The sequence below is a fragment of the Oncorhynchus nerka genome, linkage group LG4, assembly GCF_034236695.1.
Source record: "Oncorhynchus nerka isolate Pitt River linkage group LG4, Oner_Uvic_2.0, whole genome shotgun sequence".
In the NCBI taxonomy this organism is placed as follows: domain Eukaryota; kingdom Metazoa; phylum Chordata; class Actinopteri; order Salmoniformes; family Salmonidae; genus Oncorhynchus; species Oncorhynchus nerka.
In genome coordinates, this window is record NC_088399.1 from 60,396,786 (window position 1) to 60,405,112 (window position 8,327).

Below are 8,327 nucleotides of genomic sequence, written 5' to 3' on the forward strand. Positions count from 1 at the left end.
AGCGGGGCTGTCTCTAAAAAAAACACCAGAACAGAACTGAGTGTATAGAAGTGTTGTCCTCGCTGTACGGAACGCCAACGGAAATCCTGTTTCACTGTCATGCATCAGAGAGCTGTCAACCTTGAGACCCCTCTGCCTACTTGGTCAGCCAGAAGACGTGAAAAGTGTCTTTGAGTGGCTCCGTCTTCACCCATTTGCTGCCTAACCACTCCCCCAGAAAACAACTATACATCATGTGTTGCATATTTCTTCCAATACAATCGCATCCTTTTCACATGATTGATAGCAGTGGTATACTGCCATAGGTGCCCGGAGAAGATGGCAGATGTTTTACGTGCCCCCACCCCATTGTGTTCTTTTGTTTGCTTATTTGTGTTGTTTGTAACTTATTTTTGTAACTTATTTTGTACATAATGTTGGTGCTACCGTCTCTTATGACCAAAAATATCTTCTAGACATCAGGACTGCGATTACTCACCATGAACTAGCAGAATAATATTTTTCCTTTCACGACTCTGACGAGCCCGACGCGAAGGATACGCTGCTTCCTCGGGAACATACCCCGATCTGCGTGAAGAGGAGGCGGAGAAAGAGGGGCCCAAGGTCCGGCTGCCTTCTGAGAATTTGCAGGCGATCGAATAAACCCCCACTCCCTGCTAGCAATCGTGCAATCTTTGGACAATAAAATCAACGTGTTATTTTTATTTTACTAGGCAAGTCAGTGAAGAACAAATTCTTACTTTCAATGACGTCCTAGGAACAGTGGGTTAACTGCCTGTTCAGGGGCGGAACGACAGATTTGTACCTTGTCAGCTCGGGGGTTTGAACTTGCAACCTTCCGGCTACTAGTCCAACGCTCTAACCACTAGGCTACCCTGCCGTTATGCAGAAGATTAAACTACCAACGGGACATTCAAAACTGTAACATCTTGTGCGTCATGGAGTCGTGGCTGAACAGCGACAACATCAACATACAGCTGGCTGGTTATACGATGTACCGGCAGGATAGAACAGTGTCTGGTAAGACAAGGGGCTGCAGTCTATGTATTTTTGTAAACAACAGCTGGTGCACGATATCAAGGAAGTCTCGAGCTATTGCTTGCCTGAGGTAGAGTTTCTCATAATAAACTGTAGACCACGCTTCCTACCGAGATAGTTTCATCTGTATTCTTTGTAGCTGCTTTACATACCACCACAGTCAGAGGCTGGCACTAAGACAGCATTGAATGAGTTGTTTCCCGCCATAAGCAAACAAGAAAATGCTCACCCAGATGCAGCACTCCTAGTAGCCTGGGACTTTCATGCAGGGAAACTTAAATCCGTTTTACCAAATTTCTATCAGCATGTTAAATGTTCAAGCAGAGGAAAAATAACTCTGGACCACCTATACTCCACACACATAGACACATACAAAGCTCTCTTTCGCTCTCCATTTGGCAAATCTGACCACAATTCTATCCTCCTGATTCCTACTTACAAGCAAAAATTTAAGCAGGAAGCACCAGTGTCTAGATCAATAAAAACAGTGGTCAGATGAAGCAGATGCTAAAATACAGGACTGTTTTGCTAGCACAGACTGGAATATATTCTGGGATTCGTCCGATGGCATTGTGGAGTACACCACATCAGTCATTGGCTTCATCAATAAGTACATCGATGACATCGTCCACACAGTGACCGTACGTACATACCCCAACCAGAAGCCATGGATTACAGGCAGCATCCGCACTGAGCTAAAGGCTAAAGCTGCCGCTTTCATGGAGCGGGACTCTAACCCCGAAGCTTATAAGAAATCTCGCTATGCCCTCTAACGAACCATCAAACAGGCAAAGTGTCAATACAAGACTAAGATTGAATCATACTACACCGGCTCTGACGCTCGTCGGATGTGGCAGGGCTTGCAAACCATTACAGACTACAAGGGGAAGCACAGCCGAGAGCTGCCCAGTGACACAAGCCTACCAGACGAGCTAAACTACTTATATTCTCGCTTCAAGGCAAATAACACTGAAACACGCATGAGAGCACCAGCTGTTCTGGAAGACGTGATCATGCTCTCCGCAGCCGATGTGATTAAGATATTTAAACAGGTGAACATTCACAAGGCCGCAGGGCCAGACGGATTACCAGGACATGTACTGCGAGCATTCGCTGACCAGCTGGCAAGTGTCTTCACTGACATTTTCAACCTCTCCCTGTCCGAGTCTGTAATACCAACATGTTTTAAGCAGACCACCATAGTCCCTGTGCCCGAGAACACTAAGGTAACCTGCCTAAACGACTACAGACCGTAGAACTCACGTCTTTAGCCATGAAGTGCCTTGAAAGGCTGGTCATGGCTCACATCCAACACCATAATCCCAGAAACCCTAGACCCACTCCAATTTGAATAACGCCCCAACAGATCCACAGATAACGCAATCTCCATCGCACTCCACACTGCCCTTTCCCACCTGGACAAAAGGAACACCTATGTGAGAATGATATTAATTGACTCCAGCTCAGTGTTCAACACCATAGTGCCCTCAGAAGCTCATCAATAAGATAAGGACCCTGGGACTAAACACCTCCCTCTATAACTGGATCCTGAACTTCCTGACAGGCCACCCCCAGGTGGTAAGGGTAGGTAACAACACATCCTCCACGCTGATCCTCATCACAGGGGCCCCTCAGGGGTGCGTGCTCAGTCCACTCCTGTACTCCCTGTTCACTCATGACTGCACTGCCAGACACGACTCTTACGCCATTGTTAAATTTGCAGATGACAACAGTGGTAGGCCTGATCACAGACAACGACTGGACAGCCTGGGGAAGAGGTCAGAGACCTGGTGGTGTGGTGCCAGGACAACAACCTCTCCCTCAATGTGATCAAGACAAAGGAGATGACTGTGGACTACAGGAAAAAGAGGTATGAGCATGCCCCTATTCTCATCAACAGGGCTGCAGTGGAGCAGGTTGAGAGCGTCAAGTTCCTTGGTGTCCACATCACCAACAAACTAACATGGTCCAAGCACACCAAGACAGTCGAGAAGAGGGCACAACAAAACCTATTCCCTCTCAGGAGACTGAAAATATTTGGCATGCGTCCTCAGATCCTCAAAAGGTTCTACAGCTGCACCATCGAGAGCATCCTGACTGGTTGCATCACTGACTGGTATGGCAACTGCGAGGCCTCCGACTGCAAGGCACTAAAGAGGATAGTGCGAGCAGCCCAGGACATCACTAGGGCCAAGTTTCCTGCCATCCAGGATCTCTATACCAGGCGGTGTCAGAGGAGGGCCCTAAAAATTGCCAAAGACTCCAGCCACCCTAGTCATAGACTGTTCTCTCTGCTACCGCATGGCAAGCAGTACAGGAGTGCCAAGTCTAGGTCCAAGAGGCTTCTCAACAGCTTCTACCCCCAAACCATTAGACTCCTGAACATCTAGTCAAATGGCTACCCAGACTATTTGCAGTGCCACCCCACCGCCTCTTTACACCACTGCTACTCTCTGTTGTCATCTATGCATTTAATAATAATAACTCAACCTTCATGTACAGTTGAAGTCGGAAGTTTACATACATCTTAGCCAAATACATTTAAACTCAGTTTTTCACAATTCCTGACATTTAAACCTAGTACAAATTCCCTGTCTTAGGTCAGTTAACTGACTTGCCTAGTTAAGATCATCACTTTTTTAAGAATGTGAAATGTCAGAATAATAGTAGAGAGAATGATTTATTTCAGCTTTCATTTCTTTCATCACATTCCCAGTGTGTCAGAAGTTTACATACACTCTATTAGTATTTGGTAGCATTGCATTTAAATTTTACTTGGGTCAAACGTTTTGGGTAGCCTTCCACAAGCTTCCCACAATAAGTTGGGTGAATTTTGGCCCATTCCTCCTGACAGAGCTGGTGTAACTGAGTCAGGTTTGTAGGCCTCCTTGCTCGCACACACTTTTTCAGTTCTTCCCACAAATTTCCTATAGGATTGAGGTCAGGGCTTTGTAATGGCCACTCCAATACCTTGACTTTTTTGTCCTTAAGCCATTTTTCCACAACTTTGGAAGTATGCTTGGGGTCATTGTCCATTTGGAAGTCCCATTTGCGACCAAGCTTTAACTTCCTGACTGATGTCTTCAAATCAAATCAAATCAAATTCATTTATATAGCCCTTCGTACATCAGCTGATATCTCAAAGTGCTGTACAGAAACCCAGCCTAAAACCCCAAACAGCAAGCAATGCAGGTGTAGAAGCACGGTGGCTAGGAAAAACTCCCTAGAAAGGCCAAAACCTAGGAAGAAACCTAGAGAGGAACCAGGCTATGTGGGGTGACCAGTCCTCTTCTGACTGTGCCGGGTGGAGATTATAACAGAACATGGCCAAGATGTTAAAATGTTCATAAATCACCAGCATGGTCGAATAATAATAAGGCAGAACAGTTGAAACTGGAGCAGCAGCACGGCCAGGTGGACTGGGGACAGCAAGGAGTTATCATGTCAGGTAGTCCTGGGGCATGGTCCTAGGGCTCAGGTCCTCCGAGAGAGAGAAAGAAAGAGAGAATTAGAGAGAGCATGTTGTCTTGAGATGTTGTCTTCAGTATATCCACATAATTTTACCTCCTCATGATGCCATCTATTTTGTGAAGTGCACCAGTCCCTCCTGCAGAAAAGCACTCCCAACAACATGATGCTGCTACCCGCGTGCTTCGCGGTTGGGATGGTGTTTTCGGCTTGCAATCCGCCCCCTTTTTCCTCCAAACATAACGATGGTCATTATGGCCAAACAGTTCCAGGTAATTTATAAGTCTTTGCTAGGTAAAGCCCCGCCTTATCTCAGCTTACTGGTCTCCGTAGCAACACCCACCCATAGCATGCGCTCCAGCAGGTATATTTCACTGGTCATCCCCAAAGCCAACACCTCATTTGGCCGCCTTTCCTTCCAGTTCTCTGCTGCCAATGACCGGAACGAATTTCAAAAATCTCCCTCACTAACTTTAAGCATCAGCTAACAGAGCAGCTTACCAATCACTGTACCTGTACACAGCCCATCTGTAAATAGCACACCCAACTACCTCATCCCCATATTGTTATTTATTTATTTTTGCTCTTTTGCACCCCAGTATCTCTACTTGCACAACATCATCTGCACATCCATCACTCCAGGGTTAATGCTAAATTGTAATTATTTCGCCACTATGGCCTATTTATTGCCTTACCTTCCTAACCTTACTACATTTGTTCACACTGTACATAGATTTTCTATTGTGTTTTTGACTGTACGTTTGTTTATCCCATGTGTAACTCTGTTTTGTTGTTTTTGTCACACTGCTTTGCTTTATCTTGGCCAGGTCGCAGTTGTAAATGAGAACTTGTTCTCAACTGGCCTACCTGGTTAAATAAAGGTGAAATAATAAAAAAATTCAATAGTAGAGGTTTCTTTGCATAAATTTGACCATGAAGGCCTGATTCACGCAGTCTCCTCTGAACAGTTGATGTTGAGATGTGTCTGTTACTTGAGCTCTGTGAAGCATTTATTTATGTTGCAATTTCTGAGGCTTGTAACTCTAATGAACTTATCCTCTGAAGCAGAGGTAACTCTGGGTCTTCCTTTCTTGTGGCATTCCTCATGAGAACCAGTTTCATCATAGCACTTGATGACTTTATGACTGCACTTGAAGAAACTTAACGTTTTTTACATTTTCCGGATTGACTGACCTTCCCTTTGCTTATTTGAGCTGTTCTTGCCATAATATGGACTTGTGTCTTTACCAAATAGTGCAATGTTCTTGTTTGCCACCCCTATCTTGTCTCAACACAACTGATCGGCACAAATGCGTTAAGAAGGAAAGAAATTCCACAAATTAACTTTTAACAAGGGACACCTGTTAATTGAAATGCATTCCAGGCCACTACCTCATGAAGCTGGTTAAGAGAATGTCAAGAGTGTGCAAAGCTGTCATCAAGGCAAAGGGTGGCTACTTTGAAGAATCTCAAATACAAATATATTTTGATTTGTTTAACACTTTTTTGATTACTACGTGATTACATATGTGTTATTTCATAGACGTCATCATGATTCAACCTTGTTTTTTTCAGAGTTCCCAGTTGTCGTGAAAGCAGCATAAATGCCAGACTTTGATTACAAAATTTGCCCACGAAGGACCGCCGTGCAGCCTTCCTGTTCAAGTGAGCACTGCACAACAAGGTGCGTTCAAAAATTTATTCTGTATTCTGCTGCATAAATGATGCAATATGCCAGGGAGATATCTACATAGGCATACAGAGGCCCATTTATCAGCAACCATCACTCCTGTGTTCCAATTGCTCATTGTGTTAGCGAATCCAAGTTTATCATTTTAAAAGGCTAATTGATCATTAGAAAACCATTTTGAAATTATGTTTGCACAGCTGAAAACTGTTGTTCTGATTAAAGAAGCAATAAAACTGGCCTTCTTTAGACTAGCTGAGTATCTGGAGCATCAGCATTTGTGGGTTCGATTACAGGCTCAAAATGGCCAGAAACAAAGAACTTTCTTCTGAATCTCGTCAGTCTATTCTTGTTCTGAGACATGAAGGCTATTCCATGTGAGAAAATGCCAAGAAACTGAAGATCTTGAACAACGCTGTGTACTAATCCCTTCACAGAACAGGGCAAACTGGCCCTAACCAGAATAGAAAGAGGGACTTTCCAGCCTCCAGAGTCACTCGTTAGTACAAGCTGATGTTTGCTGTGCTGAAGAGACTGAGAATCAGGAGCGAATAAATATTGTTAAAACTATTGAAAAACGCAGACCCTGAATTTACCTTTATTGTAATAAATAATGACTTGTGTTGTGTTTAGTAAAAATCACTGTATAAATGTCTAGAAGATTGCTATTGCCTTACCTATGTGTTAAAAAGCCAATCTAACGACGTGTTAGTCTATACTGCAAGTAACCTAGTGTCTAAATGTTCAACTAAATCCACCCAAACTGGCAGCAGTAGCCTGCATGATTTGTGTCCATGTGCATGAGTTTCTTTCTCTGTTTTCTTCCTACCTCGACTGCATCACTGTCCTCTGCTGCAGCAGCTATAATTTCTGAACAGTAGCAAGAAACTGAAGATCTCTTACAACGCTGTGTACTACTCCCTTCACAGAACAGCACAAACTGGCTCTAACCAGAATAGAAAGAGGAGTAGGAGGCCCCGGTGCACAACTGAGAAAGAGGACAAGTACATTAGAGTGTCTAGTTTGAGAAACAGAAGTCCTCAACTGGCAGCTTCATTAAATAGTACCCGCAAAACACTTTTCTCAACGTCAACAGTGAAGAGGTGACTCCGGGATGCTGGCCTTCTAGGCAGAGTTGCAAAGAAAAAGCCATATCTCAGACTGGCCAATAAAAATAAAAGATTAAGATGGGGAAAATAACACAGACACTGGACAGAGGAACTCTACCAAGAAGGCCAGCATTCCTGTGTTTTTCAATAGTTAAAAACATTTTTTTTTACTCCTGAATCTGTCTCTTCAGCCCAGCAAATCAGCTTGTAGTAACGAGTGACTCTGGAGGATGGAAAGTCCCGCCTATTTAATACACTGAAAGGTCTGTCACTTCTTGACAGAAAGATATTCACATTGCTGAAGCACAATGCTGAAAATCTATCCTTATCGATATAAACTAATCCCGGCGTCATTCTATGACAAAGAAGGTTTTATATTGAATCCAATAGAATAAAACAGAGAGGGTGAGCGAGAGGAACTTCCACTTCCTTAATGCAGCCATTGGCTGTATTATTCAGCCAAAATATGAAGGAAGTGGCAGTCTCTCTCTCCTTCGCTCTCTGTTTTCTTCTATTGAATTATATGTAGCCTAATATTTAAACGCTTATCGAAGTGGGCAGGGGGCAACACATGACATGCGCTGATTTGAAACATAAGGTATTACAGTTCCTATGGAAAGTCTACAGCCCTTTTTTTCCCCACATTTTGCTGCCTTATAATGAAATTGAAAAAGGGATTCAATTGGATTTTTTTTCAGACAGATCTACACACCCACCTCCACATTTTGTAAATGAAAGAAAGTTATCGAAAATGATCCAAAATTTTTTTTTTTACTGAAATATCATAATTGGATAAGTCTCCACCCCTCTGAGTTAATAGTTGGTGGAAGCACATTTGGCAGCCACTACAGCTGTGAATAATTTTCATTTAGACAACTCTTATGGAAACATATATCCATTGTTTTTCACAAAATTCCTCAAACAAATTTGGTTGGGGAATATTGATGGACAGCAATATTTAAACCTTGTCTCTGATTTTTTTAAGCACATTTAAGAAAGGGTTGAGACTAGACCACTCAGCAAAG